Raw genomic sequence first — 22,005 nt, forward strand, 5'->3', positions numbered from 1 at the left:
TTTGCGTATAAATTGACTCAACCTGTCGATGGCTCAGATCAGAATCATGGACACAATATAAAAATTTAAAAGATGTTAATGCATTTAAAGTCACTGTGTACTTATATTATTTTGTATTCTTGCTCCCAGTAAGCAAACAAAGAAAAATATATATATTTATCCAGCTACTTCTTTTTCCGTGAAAGGCATATAAGTTCTGCTTACCCCGTTAGGGATAAAGACTTGATAATTGTGTAAATATTTACTCTTATTTGATGGACAATGATCTTTTTTGATTCGGAAAGAATTACCAAATAAGATTTAAAACTATCAAAATTTTTGGTCACCATCCAACCCAGAAGCCCAATGCTCTGATGCGTGCTAACGAAATTACGGCGGTTGGGTAAGTGAACTATGAAAATAGGATTTCTTTCCCGCACCCCCCCACCTTGCACCCACACCCTGCGCAGGTAACGGGTGGGATTACGAAGATTATCAACAATTGATATCCAAGACAGATGGTCCGTAATTACTGCATTAACATAATAATGGATCGGTACGGCTTTAAGTATGGTTAATTATTTTATGTTTTTATTTGCCGTTGAGAAAACATTCCTATGAAATCCCCTGATGGTAAGTTATACGTGACAGAGCTTGGGAAGTGCCAACATGCTATAAATAAATAAAAATATATACGGAACATAGTGACAAAAACTGTTCTACTGAGAATTTATCTATATTATCCTTTGGGTTTCACATACATCTACGTACTTCTGAATAGATTTGCTACACAAGAAGTTGAAAAATAGATGTATTTTGAATAATCATAGAAATCGGGATTATGCTTGCACTTGTTTCTGATATTTCGTAGCTGTAGCGAGCTACGGCGGTCGTAGCGCCTGCTACGATCGTAGCTGCTTCGTAGCTATCTTTTACTATTATTTTTTACCCCCACAAATAGTTCACTTACTAAAGTTTAATTCCTTACTAGTAAGAAAAGTCATAAGACTCCAGGCTATTTTTTATAGATGGAAAAACAATAGGTTTGAGCTGCCAAACAAACAAATATACAAACTTAACTTTCTTATTTATATTTGAAACATTAGATATTTCTTTAGTGGATTAAAAACCAGGAATACACGCCAAAGAATAAGAGTAACATAAAAATTAATTACAAAATCTTCAGTGACCACACTTCTTCGCAGATTCTTTTCGAATCAACAGGTAGAAGTCACCTTTCAAAAAATAAAACCATCTTTCCAAAACATCGAAGAAACAAAATTTTAAAAATCCCTACACTAACATTGTTTACGGCAAACACTTGTTCGTCCGTCTGTTTGTCTATCAAACAATGGTTGAGATTATAGAAATCCATTGCGTAATCGCGGTAAAGGAGCCGCCATATTGAGCGTTACAAAGAAAACCGCCGACAAAGATAACCTCTGTAACATCGATTGTTATTGATAGCTTGCGGGTTTTTTTGATATAATTTGTAAGGGTAATAACTTGTTTTTTATTTTTTTTATAACTATTGCAAGCAAGGGCAAACGTATAAGTATATAAGGAGTGATAGGAAATGAACATTAATTTTTGCTACGTTATTATAAGAATTGATGAAGTTGAACTAACTTCAATTTTATTTTGGTTTATATAGTTTATTATTCCTTATTTTCTTACAAAAATAAACATTTATACAAAAATAATTCAACACTTTTACTATGTAAAATTAAGTCAGCGCCATCTATCGCAGGGTAGTAGTAATACTTGAAAGCACTCTCATTCTCGGAGAGTGCTCTGCCCTCTGAAACCCTCCCGAATTCGCGAAAATAATAGTAAGAACTAGCTTGATACCTCACTGTCTATATTTCCATCTTATTTCTCTACAGTTGTGTTATATAGATGTCGCTAGTAGTCTCAAAGATGTATGTTATGAGAGAAAACTAATTAAGTATGATTTAGCATGTTACTAGAGGCCGCCCGCGACTTCTTCCGCGTGGGGTCCCGCGGGTACCTACTCCGGGATAAAAAGTAATCTATGTGTAATTCTGGGTCTTCAGCTACCTACATTCTTAACAATTTTTCTTTTTCATCGTAATCGGTTCAGTAGTATTTTCGTGAAAGAGTAACAAACATCCATACGTGCTCACAAACTTTCGCATTTGTAATATTAGAATGATTTAATTTGGATTGTAATCCCCACTTTCCAGGATAAGATGTCCTCATGACTTCCCATCACCGAGTTTTTTATTTAACACACCACATACCAAACTGACTCCCAAGAGTTCAATTACATCCGCGTATCGTCGCCGATCATTAAGCAACAATTATATCAATGGCGAAACAAATAAAAATAAGGGACAATAAATACGACCCCCGTTCACCCTCTTGGCTTACCGCGGGGTGCGCCCCATGGTGCACTAGTGATGTCCGAGCATCTATCGATAGAAATCTGTAGCAACAGTTTATCGATAAGAATATGTGTGTAAGGGATTATTGACTCAATCTGCTACCATTTTTATAGCGTGTTTATTCTTAGCTGTTTGTTATGAAATTTGGGATCACTTGAAAACAACACTATGAAATACCTTACACATTTTAATTTTATTTGACAAAATCAAATTTCAGTAATGAATGAATTTCTGTGATAAATGAGTTATTTGTACCTTTGTTCTTTAGTCGCCTTAAGTACTTTACTTTTAAGTGTTCCAATTATTCTACTCTACAGAGTACTACTGTACACAGTACAGTACGATATCAGGACAAATAACCTTTGGGAAAGCTCCCTACTGGACAAAATTATACATAGAGCCTTATGGAAATCGTAAAAAGTTGACATATACGTGTATGTAAACTTTTATGTATGGGAGGAAATGAAATGAAAAAGTATCTTAAGTTTTCAGTCATTGATAAGATAGAAGAATAACCGTCAGGATTTTTCATCTGTAAAAGACAAAGAGGCTGGTCATTATAACTAGCCATATCAGTAGATGTTTCATTATGAGCAAAACATGAAACATTCCTCCGACGCTGACCAAGTAGGTTGATGTTTAATAAGTTTTATGTACTATTTAGGACGTTCTAATATAGGAGGGAATGCGTGTAAATTAAACAAAAGCTGAATCGATACTGATTTATTGATCATCAAGTATATAGTATATAATAGTATAACATATTACAATTAGGGTTACACTACACCACGGGGGTGCAAAAAGAATAAAAATAAAAATATTAGTTTTATTTTTATGATTATAAACAAATACAATGTTATATAGGTATTCGTGTAGGTTTCGTCGACGAAAATTACCTACTGTAAGAATATTAATTAATACAAAGTATACCTATGTGCTAAACAACACAGATAATCTTAATATTAGACGATTATATTATAGATATAGGTATGTATTTAGGTATACTGTTGACGACTACATTTTACAAGGTAAGTACAATTTTTTTTTTTTTTTTACATATTTAAGTATACGATTATTGTACATATTTAATAAATGTTAACATAATGTAAGTACTTAACGATGTATTATTGATATGACATAATAAACCTTTTTGTCCTATTTTTGTGTACTACGTCTACTTTATTATCATCTTTTGCAATTTTCACATTACATCCTAAATCTTCTATGACAGTAAAAGGACCGAAAAATTTACAATCTAACTTTTTACCTACTTCATTTTTAATTAATATTAAATCTCCAGTATTATATGATACATCATTTAATGTTTTATCATATAAACATTTCCTCTTTTCTTTACTATAAATTAAATTCTTACGAGCATCTTGAAGAGATACTTGTAAACGATGCTTTAAATGTAAAGGATAATTTTCTGGATTATACAAGGGTTCTATATTATTATTATTTCTAACTCTACAGGGAATTTTACTAGGTTTACCAAATACCAATTCAAACGGTGTGTAGTTCGTCTCTGTGTGAACAGTATTATTGTAGCTATAACACCAAAATGGAAGCCATTGACTCCACGTATCTTTTTGATCATCACAATGTATGCGTAAAAACGCACCTAGGCTCTTATGAGAAATTTCAATAGCTTCTAGCGATTCGTGGTGGTAAGCTGTAGATGTTAACTTTTCTATACCTAATAAATTACAAACCTGTTCCATTGTAGATGAGACAAACTCCGTTCCGCGATCTGTTGCAATAGTATCTGGTATTCCAAACCTAAGTATAAAATTATTGACAAACGCATGTGCAATACTTACCGTCTCTTTATTTTTTAAAGGATAAGCTTCGACAAACTTTGTTAATTCGCATTGGATTGTCAAGATATAGCGATTATCATCTGAGTCTCTCTCTAAAGGTCCACAAAGGTCTAAATAAATTTTCTCAAAAGCATTGGAAGCAGTTGTAGTTATCTCCATTGGCGCCTTGGTATATCTACAATGCTTCATTTTTTGACATTTGCTACATTTATTTACAAAATCCTTAATATCCTTATCTAAACCAGGCCAAAAAAATAACCTCTTAATGTTATTAGTCATTCTACGAATTCCAGCATGTCCACTGGTTGGTAACAAATGGAAGTCATGCAAAATATACTGTTTGTCTTCGTCATTCTCTATTCTCTTAACACTCTTTATTATATAAAATCGTGGACCGGTCCAATTCGTTCTATTATTTATTTCTTGTAACAAATCATTTATGAATGTTTTTATCTCATTATTTTTTACTATGCATAGTTCTTTTACTTTGATTATTTTACAAAATTCCATTAACTTAGTCACAAATTCGGCTCGCGTAAAATGTGCCCTAAAGTCAATGTTTATATAAATAGTATTCTTTATTTTGCAATAAATGAAACATTCTTTTTCTAAATCTACGTTATTTTTGCTCCTCAATTTATCTAAATCCTTTTTTTCTATAAAAGTCAATTCCATGTAATCGTTCGGTATTTTAAACAATTCCACAACTCGAGGCTGATCAGACCTTTCATCAGTGGGATTACTTAAAATAGAACTTTCACTACTTTCTTCCAAATTTTTACGTTGTCTCCTAGTCAAAACCATTATAATGTCTTCGTTCATGCTTTTCAATGTATCTGACGTAATATAAACTCTAGACAAAGCATCTGCAACACTATTATCTTTACCTTTTATATAGTTAATCTTGAAATCGTATTCTTCTAAAAGAAGTCTGAATTTTAAAAGTCTACTGGATGGGTCTTTCATTGAAAATAAGTAAACTAATGGTCTGTGATCTGTTAAAATTGTAAAATTTCTATTGTATAAATATGGTCTAAAATACTTTATTGCCCAGACTATAGCAAGTAATTCTTTCTGAATCGTAGGGTAATTTAATTCCGCTTTGTTTAAGGGTCTACTGGCATAAGCTATAGGTTTCATATTTTTATTACACAACACTGCTCCGACAGCAATACCGGAAGCATCAGTCTGTAAAATAAACTCATTACCTTCGGAAAAATCCGGAAAATCTAAAACAGGGGGTGAACTTAATTTTTCCTTTAATTTTTCAAATGCAACTGTACACTCTTCCGTCCACTTAAATACTTCATTTTTCCTTGTAAGCTTGTTTAAAGGTGCAGTTATTTCAGCAAATTTTTTTATAAATTTACGGTAGTAATTACAAAAGGCTACAAATCTTTTGATTTCGTCGGTATTAGTAGGTTTTGGATAATTTTTAACTACTTCAATTTTAGCTGGGTCAGGAAGTACACCCTTTTCAGAAACCAAATGTCCTAGATACAGTATTTCTTTCTTTAAGAATACACATTTTTGAGGATTTAATTTCAAATTAATTTTTCGAAGCCTTTCAAACACATCTGTTAAATTACGATTATGAATTTCAAGGTTACGGCCAAAAATTACAAGGTCATCTAAATATATGAAACATTTTTCATAGTTTAATCCTGACATCGCTATAGACATTACACGACTGAAAACACTTGGGCTAGTTTTCAATCCCATGGGTAATTTTTTCATGTGGTACTTTCCTGTGCTCGTTGTGAACGATGTGCAGTTTCTACTGTCTTTATCTAAGCTTATTTGAAAATACCCTTGATATAAATCTAAATGTGTAAAGTAAATTGAACCTGCTAATGAATCCAATATGTCTGTTATATTGGGTAACGGGAATTTATCATCAACAATGCAATTATTTAATTTTCGGTAGTCAACAACAAAACGCCATTTTTTGTCTTTGCCATCCGATTTCTTTGGAACTAACATTATTGGACTAGACCACTCACTTCTAGACTCCTCAATGATATCATTGTCTAACATATTTTTTATCTGATTGTCTATCTCTTTTTTTAAAGATTGTGGTAACCTGTATTGCTTGACATAAACTGGTGTCGTGTTTGGTTTTAATGTAATAGACTGTTCATTAACATTTGCAGAAGATAACTTATCTCCTGGCAAAAAGAAAATATCTGCATATTTGGAACACAAAAGTTGAATTGAATCTCGTTCTTCAGTATTTAAATTTTTTAAATTTATTAAATCTAATAAACGTTTTGCTCGTTCTGAGTTTCTTGAGCAAGACTCGAATTTATATGTATCGTAATCTGACAACAAATGTAATTCTGGTTGAAATGTAGGCAACTCAATTTGATGTTCATTGGTGTTTAATATTTTAATTGGTATTCTATTATTTGTTACTCTAACTATAGATCCTGCCATGAACAAATTTTCCGCTAATTGCTTTGGATAAACAACATAATCCTTGTCACTACTAGAAGAAACATAAACATGATGGAATGATTCGCTTCGTGCTGGGATAAGTAACACTTCTCTAGAATAATCGATTGAATCATAAAGTGGCAAACAACATTCCATTCCGTTTTGGGATACAGTGACTACATTTGAGCTCAGATTGATATTTGAACCGTAGTAACACAGAAAGTCTAAGCCTAAAATTCCATCTGCCTGTAATGGTATGCTATCGAATACGTAAAACTTATGATTGAATACTATTCTAGAATGATCACTATTATGCTCCAAATTAAGATAAATATATCCTGCCGAACGAATTTGTCCGCCTATTCCGTTCACGATAGTGTCGTCTTTATTTAAAGTTACGTTTATAGGTAAAGAATCTCTTTTTATGACAGATAAAGATGCACCGCTATCAACCAAATAAAAATGTAATTTCCTATTAACATAAAAAGACAAAAATTTTGTTTTACCATCTAAAGTCAAAATGTTATGTTTAAGATCGAAAAAACTTTAATTCATTTGTACTAGATGTTTCGGGTTGAACCTCCTCATTCGTTTGTTCATTGTAAAATACACGATGATTCGAACCACGATTCGAAGAATTTTTCATATGTCCCCTACCACGGGTATTATAACGAGTACGATTCTGACCGCTTCTATTATTAAAATGTCCTCTATTAAAATTGTTAAACGAAGTGTTTTGACTGCCACGAAACTGATTTCCTTGTCTAAAATTTCTTACATTGTTATGCTGATACCTCGAATGTTGGAATCTGCCATGCTGCATGCGAGTATATTGAGGATACATACCTCTTCCACGGCGCGAGATCTGCATGATACCTGCTGAGGCCGTCGTCGAAGACGTTGCAGCTACCTCCTCGTCTTTAGCCGCCTGGATCGCGTCCTTGAGATGCTCGTAGTTTCGAGCTGTAATGATGGTGCTCAGACGGGAATCCCGCAGTCCATCTGAAAACCGTTTCACCGCCAACTTTTCATTCAAAGGTTTCAAAACAGCGTATTTTTCTGAATTACCCTCTGCTTGCGAAATTGTCAAATCGGAAAACAATTTTTCGATTTCTGCCCCATACTGATCAATTGTACGCCAACCCTGAGTAACATTTTGCAATCGCGAATGAATTGATGTAAAAGATTTTTTAGATAAAAGAAATTTTCTTAAGTCTTTAACAAGGTCACTTACAGATGAATATTCCTTTTGCATACGAAGTTTAGCATTTTCTGTAAGTCTGCTTTTCAGCACAAATTTTATCAAAATTTGTTTTCCTGGATTGGACAACATTTCAGCATACATTTCTATCGAGTCAATCATGTTTTTCGTATTATTTTCATTACTGTTCATTACAGAGATAAACTCACAGGCCGTCTTCAAATCAAACTCCATTTTTGAGTCTAAAAATTCAGCAGTTTCACTATAATTACTATCACTATCACTACTTATTTCCTCTTTAGGAGTTGAACATAAAAGTTTAATATTGTCGTACACACTACGAATTTCAGTTGTTATGGAGTTAATACTATCTACTGTTTTACTACTCAATCCTTTCTCTTGACACAAAACTTTTACAATACTATCACAACGTTTCAAAATTAAATCTGACTCACTTAATTTATTTTTTATAACGTTTCCCTTGTACCTAGATTTTCCTTTCTTAATCAAATACTTCTTTATTTGTATGATATCTTCCAAGCATTTTAATAATTCTCTTTCCATAACTTAGTATAAAATAGCAATAGAAAAAGTAATATAAAATTACGTACCATATTAATTCCCGTGAGCTCCAGTAGTAGTGGCACCGAGACGTATCATATATGGACATCGCTATGTAAACAATACACGGTAAAGTAATAATTTTGTTAAGTACTTATCATTATGAAATATTATTTATACCACAATTATGCTTTAGCTTTAACACTTTAATATGGATAAGAATAATTTGTATATAAGTATAAAACGTATAAGTATATTGGTAATTTAATATAGAGGTATAATTACTTAATGTCCACTAAATAGGTAGGTATCGTAATCCGTAAATTCTGCCGTATTCGCACTCAGTCCCGACTTCTATACCGCAACAACTCTTAATTTTTATTAACGTAACGCATCACTATATATATCACACTGTACACACCCGAGAGATTTAAAACGCACGTAGTAGGATGAACATCAGGACTGGGTCTGCTAGTCACGTAGTTGGTCGTCATCGTCAATCACGCTAGGCCTGGAACACAGGATCACCCCTATCCTGCTGCCGTCGTATGATACTAGAATATCTGGTCAATATTGCATCTCTAACTTCTTGTCGTATCACAAATCCCTGCCAATTTTTAAAAATTCTGTATATGAATATCAGGCCGCCCGTGGCCACCAAAACCAGCAGTAAGACCAAGATTATATTATTGGTGTTCATATATTTCTCGAATTGGGTCGTATTACTCCCTCCAGATGCAACTTGGGCAATCACCACATCCTCGTTCTTGTTAGATTGAGATGCACCCATTTTTCGTGAAATTTACCAAATTTCCTCCGTGTAACAATAGCGTTGTGATCGCTTCACGAATCTTATTATTGTACTCTTCCAAACGCATTTTCGATCACAGAGAGCCACACGGCCACACACGATGATAAAATTCCGTAGTCCTTAAAAGGCGCGGTATCGGGTCGCGAGCGCGGAGACAGACTAGGCAAGGGTCGCCATCTAATATAGGAGGGAATGCGTGTAAATTAAACAAAAGCTGAATCGATACTGATTTATTGATCATCAAGTATATAGTATATAATAGTATAACATATTACAATTAGGGTTACACTACAACGTCTTCAGAAAAATTTTGAGTGCTCTACCGAGAATTGACGGACTCTGCCTGCATAACTGTATTAATGTAGGTATTCGATACTTAATATGATTCAACAATCGAAATTATTATCTCTTAGTAGTAAGTGTTGACAATAAATACGGAAGTTAAAATTTAATGGAACAATACCTCTAAGATTTATTTCAAGTTAAGATCAACTAAGAAATAAAAAGTACCATGTACGATTTCTTTTGATAAAAATTAGATTTTACACTTTTTCTTTATTAATACCACACAAAGCACTTCAACCTGAGCCTAAAAGAGTCTCTTCTTCAAGGCTCTGGTTGAAGTACTTTCGATCGAATTAATAGTTTAACTGTTATATTCAAGAGCGTGTAAGTCATAAGATTCAAAATCGTTTGCAAATGAAATCGAAACATCGACACTACCCCATCCCTAGCGCCCCGGGTCGATCTGATCCCCGATACAATTACACTCAGTGTGTAGACTCGTTACTACACAATCTTCTCAACACTACCCTACAACCCTCCACACACAATCTAAAGCAAACTCTAAAATTACAACAAAAAGCCCAAATTTGTCTATCAACACGTCCCCAAACTTTCACCTCTTTCAATACGAGTTTAAACCTAAATACCTTGCGTAGGAAAGCTTTCACTTTTCGGGAATTATTTTACTCCACTCGGCAATCGAAATTCCACTCAAAGCTTTTGTTTTAGAGTTGTTTTTTGGGTGTGTTAAGTAGTTTTTCCGAAGGCGGTAGGCTTAAAACTCTCGGAACCAATTCTGGAGGGTTCCAAAGCCTCCAACAATAGATGGAACAATTCGATATTTAGCCGATTATAAACGTTCGCAGTAATGCTCTTAGCGAGGTGTGATTTTTGTCCCCGATCTAGAGTTATTTTGATTGTGAAAGGTTTATAACATTGAGAAAACGGGATTTGTTTCATTAAACCTAGCGAAGGAAATTATAAATTTCAGTCTCCAATTATGTAAGTCTTGCGGGTAAAAAGTTTCTTAGAATAAAAAAAGGGTTCTCTCATTACAGCATATTGCTGATAGCATGCTGAGGTGTTTGCTTCAAATTCGGGATCTAAATTTAACATACAAAATTACATTTACCTACTTACATCTTCATCCGTTACGGGATAAATAAAATATGATTTCAACAGTCTTGAAAGAAGTAAATGTTTATTTACCTTTTCCCTTATTTGACTTTTACAACCTGCACCAGAATAGAATCAACTGGCATACGCTATGTTTCTCCTGTACCAGACCAGTGTGATCCATTATAATCATATTATATAAAATGTAAGTATTTAAAATACATACATAATTTTTTTTACTAAATTTTAATGGTCGACTAGGCAGCCAGACGGAAATCAAGAAGATATACATCAACACATTTTTCTTGCAAATAAAAACATCAATCTGCTCCAGCAATACGTAGTTATTTTACAATTAAAGCTTATACGAAGCTTTCTAGAAATATCTCGTACAATTCTCAATACAAAAATGTATTGCAAATTCTTGTAAATGTCATATGACACTAGCAAAATATGATCGTTTTTGTTTTAACCAATAAAGTATCCTCATTATTATCAAAATATGACTGTTTACTGAGAATTATGTTTCAAACACATGGGTTATTAACTCCTAAGCAGAGTGGTCACGAGCCAGTGCGTACGCGCAGCACGCCGTGTAACGCCGTAATTGGGCGCGCGTCCGTGTGAATTGGCCCTTACATTCACGCTCGTCGACTACGGCGCCAGATGATTTTTAAAAATGGAACTTGTTTCTTTGTGGCCAGTATTTTAAGTATAAAACAGTTGCATCCTGTAAAAGGTGCGTTTTTCTTATTTACGTTGTATTGTTTGTCAATTATTTACAAATACCTACTTTGCATGTTTAATAAAATTCAGTCTCTTATGGTAATATAAAAGAAAGAGGTCAGGAAAAATTTCTTCGCATGAAGATATGTACTTAGTCATTAAGGAATTTGTTTTTCAGTATTTTGTGTCGAAGCTCTACAAAAAAAATACTTTTTAAGTGACTTAACAACAAGTAATATTCGTTTTTCCATAAGTATGCATGTGAATATTAAATTGTTTCACAACCAAAAAGTACTTACTTTTTTTGAGTTCACGGACTCTTTTTACTTTTATCCCGTAAGTAAGGTTATCTTACCTACTAAGATTAAATCGTTAACATGGATCGCACAAGATAAAAGTAGGATCTCAAAGTTACTTCTGATAAGATTTATTTAATACGGAAATATACTTATAAGTTATATTTGCGTATTGTTTTTTTTATTTATTTATTTAGACTTCATGCACGTAAAATGTACTACAGGTGGACTTAATGCCACAAGGCATTCTCTGCCAGTCGAACCTTTGCTGTTGGTTTAATTGCTGTTGGATTTAATATTAAAATCTAAATAACATGTAGGTAAGTAAAGCTGTTGCTACACAAATAATTTCTTTTTCTGAATGATATGACTGGTTTGTAGAAAGTACCACGGGCAAATTAGTTTCTGAAAAAAAAAAAATATATTTAAAGTTTATGGGCGATTAGTTAACAACTTTTATCGGAACAATATATATTTTGTTAAGATTATAAAAATTGGTGATATATTTTTTAAACACTTAAGAATATATAAAACGACACATTTTTAAATTTCGAACGTCGAGCGTCGGGAAAATGCCGTCGGAAGGTTTGCCGTCGGCAACGTTCAGCGCCATTCGCCCCTCTACCAATCGCAATGAAGTTCACGCCCCAAGACGCTTGAAACAGACGTATGCGGGAAAACAGCGAGTGTGAAAGAGACGGAAAACGTGCGTGTGTTTATAGTCTGTACAGGGGGAAATATGATGCATCGTGTTGTTTTAGTATCGGTTACTGTTCGATTTTATGTATTACCTAAGTATTTTTTTGCGAAAGACTGGATTAATTCGGGATTATTATAAGTGTTAAGGTTCTGCGTTATTGTATGTTATTAAACAAAACATTTTAATGTAATCAACAACAAATTTTATAAAAAATAATATAATTATTATAGAGCTAAGACTTAAGATTTGAAACTTGATATAAATGAACTTTTTATATTTTATAAAACTTGTATTTATGATATAGGTATTACATTGCAAAGTATAGTAGTAATGCGACATCTTCATACAATGAAAGTTAAGAACTACAAAATGTGTTTATTGATAAATGTACGAGGAAAATAGAACACCGTGCAAGTTTGCCCGCGTAATTTCCACTTTTCACAAAAGAGGAAAGCCATTCGACGCACGTTCGGCGATACATTTTGAAAGTGGAATGTTTTTTTTATAAAAAAAGTGTTTCTATTAATTTTTCACAATTTCTGTGTAGAACACACAGAAATTGTGAAAAACACACACCCAAATGGAAAAATACCTTAAGAGTTTTTAAAAGTATTGAACAGAAAACTGATTTATTTAAAAACTAATTTGAATTAATATTTCTGAACTCCTTATTCCTACAACTATAGGAGTGCGTAGGTATTCTAACCTACTTTCCAAAAAAATATCCTTAGAGAATTTGACACATTATCTTAGGTACCTACTTATTTGTAGTAAGTCGAATATAATAATTAAGTAAGTTACTTTTGGCTGAACATTGATTGATATGTCACCTTTACATAGATTATTTATCTACTCGGGTAGACAAATACTAAAAAGAAAATAAAACGATACGTCATGTTACGCAAAATTTATTTTTATTGCAAACAACCTATATAGATACAAATACATAATATAGTATATTTTTAATTTTTGGAAATCATTTCTATGTCTCCCCTGGGACAAGTTTTAAATCTCTATCCAGTAAGAGCTGTGAATTATTGATAAAATATCTGCTGCGCGGAGTTTCGTTAATGTAGAAATTAAAAGAAATAAGTTACTAAGTACTAAAGATTTTGTTTGTCTCTGTGCCAAATGTCATCTTTGTTGCCCTCAAAGTATTTTAGTTTATTCGTTACCTACAAATAAAAACAAAACCTTTTTGCTTTAAACATAACCATTAAAGGATTAAATTCTCGTAGTTTTTAAGTTCATTCGTTACAAACAAAAATACAAATCTTTTATAATATTACCACGGATGGATACTAACAAATCGGTTTCACACGAGGCCCTACAATGGCGGACACGCGGCGTCTGACACGCTGCTTAGCAAAGAATGAGTTAGCCCTAATTCATACAAGCCTAATTTCACGGCTCCTCTCGCTTATTGTGGGATTTCGCGATACCATGTCACGGTATTCGATACACTCTGATTGAGACATCATTTTTATTTGTAATCGCTAAATTAATAATAACACAGAAGTGACACTTGTTTTTGGATTCAGGTATTGATTTGTATTTTGTAAATAAGGGGACACATTATTTTAATAGAGCTTCATTGATCTATTTGTATTTTTAATCTGGTAGAAGAATGTCCATCTTATAAAATATCATCATAATTTTTAAGCACTTTGTAGTTTTCCGTTTACGCAATGTTTTTCGTAAGTAAATAAGTGATGTAAAATTGCGTAAAATACTGGTAACAAAATTCCTCCCATCCTTCTTGATCCTAAATCCGGCAAAAATGTAGGTATCCAGAACTATAAGTCTTGCGCAAATCTATTACATTCTATTCCAGCTTTATTTTGATCCCCAGGTCAAAAGTTTCACTATTTGTATGTTTACAAGGCCGATACAAAGCGTCGTCATCGCTAATTTGAACCCCGATTAATTCAACCATCAAAAATTTCACAATACAATATAATACTGGCTGGTTTACTAAAAAATAAAAATAAAATATAAAGGAGGTTTTCATGCACAAAGATGTTTGTCTAAGAACAATGTATGTTACCGCAGCGGGACATCTAGATACGCACGGCTAAAAGTTTTTTTAAGTAAGTATTTTTTTTATATTTGCTCTCCGAGTGAATAGCGTCGGTTCCTTAATTTACGCATCGATAAGTATTTTGTAGTTTCGCGTTTGTAAGGGATTGTTTTCAATGTTGTTACATTGCGTTTAAAAGGAGCCGTCTTGCAGCGTTATTGTTGGTTGGGCTGTTTCGCGAAAATGCTTTTGATTGCATTTTTCTAATCATTAAATTGGCCGTTATTTTAACTGACAAAATGATTGCGTTGATTGCCAAGATGTATGGGATAAGTCCGTAAGAATTTCTATAAGACTATTTAAAATAAATACAAAAATGACAATAGAAATGTCATAATGTGCTTAAACCAAAGCTAAGAGATCGTTTGACATTGCACGCAGTTTCTGCGCAGTCGTAATGCTGTCAAACAAATCTCAAATTGAGATAAAATATAATGACATAGTGTAACAATGGTTACAACCATCAGTTGCATTACCCTACGAACCGAGGCTCTGTCACCCCCGTTGAAGACAGGGACGTGTAAAAATGCTACAAATGGCTGAAGCCACAGCTGCCTCACTTTACACACGCATCAGTGGCGGCTCACAACACGCCGGCTCTAACGCAAGCTTTGTGCTCATACCGGTAGATTAGGGGTATGGCCCAAGCGATAAGAGAGAAAGATGGAAAATATATATTTATTTGTCCATACAATTTTAGTATCTATCATTTGACACAGGATTTTTTGATAATCTTCTTTTATTATTTTGTTTTCGTTAGCAAATGGTAAGTATGATCCGCAAAGTATACCTACCTACTTCCAATTGGGCCCAAAATAAACAAAACACTTTAGAAAATTGAGATCTGATAAGAATTAATTAAACACGATACTGATTGAAAAAAAAGGTTTTATAGAAAAAGGCTTGAGGCTCTTCGCTCGCTTAAATTATGGTCTTAGTGGAATTAACGAACCTTCCTTTGCCTGTCGGGATCCAATAGCTTTTGCTACGGTGGATAATTATAACAGTATGTATGTATAGAAATCCCGATTGCTTTTCATAACATGTAAGTACAGATATTCTTGGAAATGTGTCACTTCCTATTTATTTCACACTTTTTCAGCCAATATAAAGATTTTTTTATATTTACTACCAATAGCGAAGTAAGTTCGACTTACGATGACATTAACATATATGTATACATATATATATTATACACATTCTAATTAAATTTATTCTATAATTTATAATTATAGTCCTCAAGTCTCTTATAACTTGCATCCCAATTCGGCATTAAAAAAGGATGATACTTTGCCGATAGGTTACAGATTAGACCGGCATGCAGCCAATGTGACGCGGTGTCTCGCAAACCTTGTTTTTGTGCGGTTTCCAGATACGCTATTGCACCCTTGCACAGAGCTGTAACAGCTTTACTTGCGACCACCTTTGTTCTGTGAACCCATGCGTCAAAGGAGTATCTTTGTACAGATTTATTGGTATCAGTTTTTGACTTCGATATGGTTTTAAAAGGAAAAATGATACGTTAGGTTATTCTGTAAAAAAGACCAAGTACAAAAACTTACGCACGTGCTTTAGGACTGGAACTTTTTGATATTTTTGATCTGATTTAATGAACATTTCTTGAAACTCCCCGAGCATCGAAATTTCATATCTTGTTACAACAGCTTTACCTAATGGTAATTTTGCCAAAAGCATAAGTACTTAATAAAATCCGACCATGAATCTATATTGTTTTTTTATCATAGTCATCTTATTTATAAAATGCTAAAGGTCAAAATGAAATCAACGAAAAAAAACAGAACTCTGAATAAGAACAGATATTTACTATATTACTTTTAATCCCAACCCTAAATGTTACAACAAAAACAATGGAATTAATATTTTCCCGTATAATGAGATGTACCCTTGTCGCCTGTAGCTATGAATTCATAAATAAAGAACTCTGAATGTATAATCATGTTGCATTTATAAATACGACAAAGGGGAATATTAATAATAGCAAAAGATGCCTAAATGCTTAACTATATAAAACGTACATATTTAAGTACGTAACGTGAGTACTACCCGTAACCCACGTTACCATAAATCGAAAAGGCGACTAAGGCGGGGAAAAACCTGATTTACCTACCCAATCCAGGATCATTATCAAAAGGCACACCCTGGGATCCAGGGGAGATCAGGACATCACTGGGATTTCACTCAAATTTTTAGACTTAGTATGAACATCTCAAATTAAACAAACGTAAAAATGGTAAGCATAGCCTAGGTTTTCCAATTTGAAACTGTTTAGTTTCATCAGGGATAAAACAGAATGTAACATTTATTGTCATAAAAATGAGATTCTATCTGAAACATTAGTCCGACCGACCGAAAAGGTGGAGATCTCAGTTATGTATAGTTATAAAGTTTTAGAACCCTTTCTGCTTAACCGACAAACCTTTTATTCCGAACATTACTATACCTAAAGTCGTGAACATGAACATTGGGCGTACGAGCAGTGCCTATAAAATGTTTTATCCTCACTTTATGATCCCAACGGTTCGGTGGCAAAAATGGCTACGTACGAATTACGCGTAATAGTCTATAAATCTGCCTTATTAGAGTCAAAAATACCGCAATACTCAGTTGCAAGATGATCAAGTTTCAATTAAAAAGGTAAAAGTAAGAATTGTATAGCTATAACGTAAGTAGGTTTGGTTATTAAAAGAAAAAAAACTAAAACAAAACACATAATAAAACTGTCGTTAAAGTAACTGGCAACTCATACTAAGAAAAAACAAACAAATTCGAACTTGGAACGCAACGTCATTTTGCTAAGACAATGGACAAGTCAGAAGACGCGTGCGTTCAGCGCCGACTGTTCCAAGTTCGAATGTAGGCGTCGATACGCACGCTGTGTGTGTGGCTTGCGGCTGTGTGCGGCACCCACCCTAGGGTGATTCTGCCCCTCGAGGCCCCGCCCCCTGCGATGCTCACACGGCTGACTTGGAATCAGATGGCTCGGCCAGTCGTTACCCAGCCGTGTCATCGTGAACGGTTCGCAGAGCTTCCGAACGCTCTCAATACTTAGGGCATTCGATGATTACGCGCTACACTGACCATTCGGGCGCGTTCAGAAACTTGACAAATTAAAGTATTTCGTGCATTGACGCGTCACGCGTTCCTTCGGACTGTGTTAATGAATGTTGAGTGATTTTTTGTGTTTCGGACTTTAGTGGTTTGCCGGTTGGCCTCCGCCGGTTCCGTATTTTAGGTATGTGCTACATTGTTTCATAGTTTTACATACATAAGCAAGATGAAGAATAAAAATATAAAATAAATAGTGGCACAATATTTGTTGTTGTGACATAGGCGCGTTTGAGTCCTTTTCTAGGGCATAATCTCGTAGAATCGTAGGTGTAGTCGTAGGCCTACGCTACGAGGGATTTATCGCAGAAACCGCGGGAACATTTATATATATTTTTTTCCTTATGTTAAAGTTTATAATCTGACAAGCACTTTCTCAAGAAAAACAAGTTGAATTTTTTTTAATTGGGAGTTTATCAAACAAATAATACCAGGATAGCCAATTAATAACCATAATTGTTATATGAGAAGTTGTATCATAAAAACTGTAAATAATGACATGTAAATGTCTGTTTAATAAAATAGTTTGAAAATCTTTGTGACAATCGACTTATCTAATTATTATAATATATTTGTTTTTATATAAACTCTTTACTAAAAGTTTGAATTAAAAAGTCCAATAACTTTTAACTAACAGTTAAGTTAATATTGAAAAAGAGATACTACAACTCAAAAATCTTTCAAAATTTAACTCTAAAAATATTTTTGAAATATAGTTCTTCAATGCGGTTACAATTAATTTATTTACTCTACAATATTTCAAAATTTAACTCTTTGCAAAATTATTTTTAAAATACACTTCTTCAGTGCATTTTCAATTAATCATTAAAACTCACTAGGTATCTGATCTATCAAAACTTTAAATAAAGAATGCTACAATTTTCAATACGATAAAAACCTAACACAAGATTTACCTGACCGCGCCACAAAAGGCCGTAATTCAATATTTTATTTGTTGCCAATAAAAAAAGTAAAGTGAGCCAATAATTACAGTATCTTTTGTACAGATAATTCTGAGATATAAACATTTACCAGTTTTGTTAACATCATTGCAATGTTATTTGATATCTTATTGTAAAACGACTTTGAAAATACAATGGGGTTCAAAATTAAAATCTCAATAGTTTGAGATCAAATATATTTACTCTATGTGAGTTTTAGTTACCGCTTCTAAAATTTTACAATTTATGAGTGAGATCTATGATTCAATAATATTTGCGAATAAATTTCATTTAATTATGATAGACATATGAACACTCATCGGCCAACTGTGGGATGTCGTAGGTAAATACTTAACTAATAAAACAATTAACTATAAATATTTAATTGCAAATGGCGCCCTATTTGTTAGCCCTTATTACAGCAGAATAATTATTTTTTACTAAAAGCGTTACAATTTACAAAGATTATTTATCAAACTCTTTTTTTTATCAAAATAAATAATGAAACGGAAATTTGCTTTTACGAAAATTTATTAATTAAATTTTTTAAATTTACTTTAAATGATTAAACATGATTCATTCTAGTGGCTACATGACTTTATAACTTACACTTAAAATTGTGTAAGTGTTAGTATTGTATCTATTCTCTTATTTTCACAATTTGGACAAATAAAACGTTCCACACCAAATCGTAGCTCACAAAGGAGCGATCACTTCGAACCTTGAAATCATCGATAGAGTCAGCAGCCAAATCATTTAGCACCGTGTAATAACTGCACGTGAGAACTCCACTATCAATGGTTATGTCTTTCTTTGTCGAGGACTTGTCATTAATGCACGAAAAAAATGTCAAAGTACAGCTTGGCACCCCTGGGAGTTGTTTCATAATAGGGTTGTCAACAGCCAACAGCATAAATAATGGTCGAGTAGCATTTGAACGCTACTTTGTCGGCACGCTCGAAACGTCATCGATTTATTGATTTCATTCATGTCATATTTTTGTAAATTTTATAGCGGTACGCTTATTCGTTGGATTTTCTTGTGCAAAAATGGGGATTGTATTTTTTATCGTTCCCATATACTGCAAAAGTATAGGTTATTTTTTCATAAATTTAAATTAACACAATCGACAATATACAAGAATTTAATATTATAATTAGAATAAAAAGTCTCTCATAAGGACTACTTATGACTGTTGTATTATATTTATTTTTGTGCAATAAAGAGTTTAGAAACAAACTGTTACTGTTTAACACAAAAACTACCGAACTTATTTGGATGAAACTTAACAGGAATATAGAATAGAATGACATATTATAGGCTAAATCGGCCCAATGATAGTTTAACAATAAAACTGTCACGAAAAAATATATTCAAAAATGTTTGATAACATAGATCTAGACATTTCAATTGACTACATTATATCCACATCTATCAAATAAAACTGCTTACAGTATCAACAAATAGATCTTTCTGCAGACAAATTTGTACAAAAAAAAACTGTCTGAACCGCGCCGCCCCGTCCCACGTCACTGTCACACAGATCTGTTACCACAATACACAGACGGACAATACCACTCGAAGTCTCTATTTAACGAAATTACCAGTTTCGAAGTTACACCATTTCGACAATGAGCATTGAAGAAGATCGGCGAGATCAAATGAAACGAATTAGCGATTTTAGATTTTTTTACTAAGAATTATTGTGATCGGTTTGGCCAGAGGCCATGATTATTTGTTTTTCTTACATATATCACCTGTAACCTTACGGGGCAGACGGAGCCTAAAATCTCAGAATGAGTTCTAGAATAACCTTTATAAACAATTCTCAATTATCTACAAAGGACATGCAGTCTCTAAAAAATTTTATGAATCGAGGGTACAAATTAATAAAAATCGCATAAAAGTTGTTATTACTGAATAAAAGAAAAATTCATTAAATGTAACATTTCAATGAATTTTCGTTTTATTTAGTCTAAACATGTTTTAAGAAATCCGTCTTATATCCGCACTAGGAGTGATATTTTATTTAACAAAACATTTTGGATTAAAAATGCATACACACAACACAACAGTGCAAGATCTTTTACCAGCACTTTAGGTAGTGCCTAATAGTCAAAAGTCCAAAATATTTTAAGCTAAGTATAATACACTAACATCAATAACGCACTAAAGAGGTATCGACAAAATAATACTTTTAATAATCTTCTTAAATTTAATTCACCGGCTCCTTGTGTTACGATACCTAAGTGCGTTATTAAAAAAAAAAAAAACAAAATTTATAATCTGTGATGGGTTCAAAATAACACCTCTTGTTCCCGCCGCACCCTTCCGATGGACTTAAAAGTTTTAATATGGATTAAGATAGAGCTTTTTAATGTAAAAAGCTTTTCATGTATCTCGTGATATGTTTTTTTGTTTCACTGTCGGCATTGAGCTGGGATGAAAATTATCTGTGTTAAATTTACTCGTGAGAAGTTTATTATGTTTGATAACTAGGTATTAGCTTTTGTCTGAGACTGCACTACCGTTTGTAGGTTTTCCAAAAACCTTTCATATTATATGAAGTACTTATCTTCTACATCTACTTAAATCTTTATGTTTTATTCCAGCAAAATCATTTACGGTAATATTTACGTAGTTACTGAAACTATATCCGTTTATAGTAATTAAAACAATTGAACGAGTATTAAAGTTTTGAAATTTTCTTCAAACTGACACTTTTGTATAAATTTTTAATTATATTAATCAAACCAGATTCGCTAGTGTCAAATCACCATTACGGTGATCAGGCCTTCGTCATTAAACCATAATTTGGATCAATATCACTCAAATCAACACTCAAGAATTCCAAGAGGCCATAGCTCATTGAACCAGCCCATCATTTCATCATTTCTGGGCTAGTGTGTGGTCGGTAGCGAAGACACGGCATACGGCCTCACAATAGATTGATTTATCATGCCGCCTTCACTGGTGCACGCCGCTTTGTGTAAGTACTGGTTGAACTATCAAATTTGTACCGGCAGCAAAATATAAATTTTAAGAAGTATTTTTTGTCGAATCTTTTAATTAATCAAACGTGACAATTAAAAAAAAAACTCGATGTAACTATCTGTTACATCGCACACCCAAAACCACTAGTGGTATTTCGCAAATTTTACCATAGTTCAAAGCTTAGGTAGGATTTTTGAAAAAAATGGTCACTGGTGTAAAGCCTGGCTCACAAGCTAGATGAGGAATAGAAATTAAAAAGCAATTGCAAAAGAAGAACACACTTTTCAATGTGTTCCACTGTACACCTTCATCTTTAGACTATTTTCATCCAATACTTAATATTGGCCTTCAGCAATGCACGCCATTTATTCTCAACCATTTAAGGTTACGAAAATAAGAACATTGAGTAGAACAAATGTAATTTTGTTTCTTGTGTTTATCATTCTCGATGTTTTCTGTGTACATAAAGTAGTATATAAATAAATAAAATTAAAAAATATATATTATATATATTTGAGATCC

The sequence above is a fragment of the Amyelois transitella genome, chromosome 21 (assembly GCF_032362555.1).
Source record: "Amyelois transitella isolate CPQ chromosome 21, ilAmyTran1.1, whole genome shotgun sequence".
Taxonomy (NCBI): Eukaryota; Metazoa; Arthropoda; class Insecta; order Lepidoptera; family Pyralidae; genus Amyelois; species Amyelois transitella.